Source organism: Rhipicephalus sanguineus, chromosome 4 (assembly GCF_013339695.2).
Source record: "Rhipicephalus sanguineus isolate Rsan-2018 chromosome 4, BIME_Rsan_1.4, whole genome shotgun sequence".
In the NCBI taxonomy this organism is placed as follows: domain Eukaryota; kingdom Metazoa; phylum Arthropoda; class Arachnida; order Ixodida; family Ixodidae; genus Rhipicephalus; species Rhipicephalus sanguineus.
The window spans coordinates 78,640,381-78,643,842 of NC_051179.1; positions in this window are offsets into that span (position 1 = coordinate 78,640,381).

Here is a 3,462-nt window from a genome sequence, read left to right on the forward strand (position 1 = left end):
ACGAGGCAGTCACGCATCATCTTGTCGCAAAATGAAAACACCAGAACAGCTGCACCCAGAATTTATTTCTTTTCCACGAAATAAGGAAAAAAAAGGAAATAAGAAAAATTTCCAGGATGGAACGAGGTTCAAACCTGGCCCCTCTCCGTAGGAGCCCTGTGTTCTACCTCAGAGCCATGCCGGTGCTTGAAACTGCGTTGCAAAAAGACCCTATACAGGCTTCATGTCGGGAAGGAACCACATTAACATATGTTATGTAGTGTGGTAGAAGAGTAAAATAACAACCAGACGTCACACAAACGCGAATTTTGTAACCGGGCCTCACGCAATGCGAATTGCGTAACGAATGTGTTGTTGAATGCTTCCAACCCATTACAAAGGCCTCTGCGATAATTCTTCATCGTCATCAGCCACAGCATCAACAAAGTGCACATAATGCCTTACAGGTGTTTAGCGAGTACCAAGGTTCTCCGCAGAATGACGAAAAATTGCATCGTGGCTGCTTCCCTACTTCAAAGAGTTATGATGATTTATAACGTAGTGGGTTCCTCGCAAGTGCACTTCTCTTGGTTGCCATGGAAGCCCATAAGGTTCCCATGATCCATTTCCCCAGGATCTCAATAAAGTTAATTCCCTCTCTCTCTCGCTCTCCGTTTCTCCGCTTAACATATGTTATAAAGCGTGGTGGGAGAGTTTAATAACGACCGGGTGTCGCACAATGCGAGTTACGCAAATAGTGGGTCGTTTAAAGCTTCCAACCCATTACAAAGGGCTCAGCCATAATTCTTCATCGTCATCAACCGTCGCATCAACAAAATGCACAGAATGCCTTACAAATGGTACCTCTCTTCTCCGCAGAATAACGAATAATGTCGTGGTGGGCGCTTCCCAACTTCCCAAAAATTATGATTTGTGGCGTAGTGGGTACACAAATGTACTTGTATTAGTAGCCACAAGAGAGTTTATAAGTTGTGATCTCATAATAGCTTTGTCTGTAAAAAATGCGCGAGATGAAAATGAAGAAATTAAATAATTGTTGATAACTTATCTATTTTTATAGGTGCGCCTCTGGTATTCCTCATGGCGTTCTCTGCTGCTTCAAATACACGCGACCTGCTGAAAGTGGCTGAGAAGGGTCGTGCTGACCAGTGTGCTCTACAGTTTCTGCACGGGATACGTTTCCTCTGCATCATACACATCGTAGTGGCTCACCTGTACACAGCTATAGGCGACTCTTGGTGTAAGTATATGGCAACGGCTTCAACTGTCTAACTGCGCATTTTAAGGCACTGCTTCCGCGACGGTTATGCTCGGTTATAGTTAGAGATTAAGGTAAAGAGGACGTCAGAAAATTCAGTCAGTCGGTCGGTCGGTCGGTCGGTCGGTCGGTCGGTCGGTCGGTCGGTCGGTCGGTCGGTCGGTCGGTCGGTCGGTCGGTCGGTCAGTCAGTCGGTCAGTCAGTCAGTCAACTTTTATTTTCGCCATGAACAATGCAATACGTTCGAGTGAAAAGTAGGAGGCCAGAGAAAAAGTTAATATCATAGGACTTCATGCGAAAGTTCTGACAAGTGGCAATACCTATATCATTACTAATTAGTAATTTCTATGTTGAGCTTTGTGTTCCTACATTTTTTAAGCCTGTCATTTATAACAACCAGAAGTAAAATTTATACAAACTATTGGCAGCATGAGCAACCATACTAAAGGTTCAGAATGGTTGTTAGGTGGTCTTGTTGGTACGAAAACGTGCTACCAAAGAGAAGAAACACGTGTCTGTGTCGTGTGTACTGAAAACATTTCACCCTTTTACGCGCTGTTTGAAGAAGCATGGGTATTCAATACCACGCGTCAATCGGAAATAAGGAACCGGCCCAGTGTTTTTTCAAGCATCATTACCTTTATTAAATCACAAAGCACGGTGATAAATGTGGTGTTTGTTTTGTTTGCTCGATTCTAACCTTTCCTTCCTCCTGATAACAGAATTTGCCTCAAAAACTATTGATATAGCACTCGTTTTCTTTAGCGTGTCTACTGAACATGTTGATTGCTGCTGGCGAATGGACCCACATGATCCCTGCCGCAGGATACAACAGCGTTGACACATTCTTTTTTCTTGGGTAAGCCCAATTTACCATGAATAAAGTGCGTGAAAAGGCAGTATTGAATTTACAGTATAACGATTAACGTATTAAGGGACACAATGAGATTAGTGCATTTGATGCAATAAAGGCTCTAGACCCAGAAAGACCGGGAGACTATAGCCAGATTAATACTACATGGAATGATGAGCCCCTATTTGTATATTTCGGTTCCTTTTAGTTGAAAACACCTTCAAAAGTTTCCTGTAATTTATTTCGTTCGATTTCTGGAGTAACTAAACATATAAACCAGCGTTAAGCGTCCCGTGGGTCACTCGTAACATATAGAAGGCCGCTATCACCTTGTTATTAACCGCCTCTTTGCAATGCAATCTGCAATATCTGAAAAACTACGTGGCTCATCGAATTCTGGGGTACCTTTACGCATAGAAGACATTTCTTAATACCTGTATCATTATATATTCCCTTTCTGTACAAACCGTACGTATTACTGATATATGAAACATTTCTTTTGTTCTGGTCATACAAAAAACAATTTGAAACTACTTTGCAGTGGATTTTTTCTCTGCCTCACGGTGGGTAGACGAAAGAGAAGTCGGCCCATTCTATTCATCATTCTTAGCGTGACGAAAAGGCTCATAAGGTAAGCCACGTTATCTACTGGTCGTCTTTTGCATAGAAGAATAATGTATACAGTTAAAATTGAACGTTCATCCGTAAGAAACAGCACCAACGTCTAAAATCTTTGTGCACGTCGTTCGGATATGACGCCAGACTGCAAGAAGTAATTCCTATACGACGCCAGTTGCCTTACACTTCACTGGGGCAACGAGAGCTTTGCACAGTTTGCGAAGGCTTGCAGCCGCAACATTTTTCTTTCGCTGCATCACTGCGTCACCGGTAGGAGGCCCTTTTCGCCGGAGTCGTTAAGCAACCGCGGTAAAACTCAGTCACAAAATGCGTTGCCATGTTAGTTCGTTCGTAATCTTGAAAATTGGATAGCGCGAAATCTGACAGGACAAAGAAGGAACACAGATGCACAGGACTTGTGCATCGGTCTTCCTTCTCTGTCCTGTTAGGTTTCGCGCTATCGAATTTCCAAAACTTAGTAACATCGCGCCAACATCACCTGCCCTGCTTATAATGAGCCTACTCAACGCGATATCTACCATTACCTTCAACGAAAGCGACTTGGAAAAAAAATAAGAGTCACTACCAAGGCTCTCAGCGCGAGCGAACGAAGGAAGGAACACGAGAGAGACGAAAGGCTGAAATGTTAATTATTCAGTCTACAATAACTGGTGGGCTACCCCGGACTTGAAAAGGGGATGGGGGAGCTTGAATGAGGTATATACAAAAGATA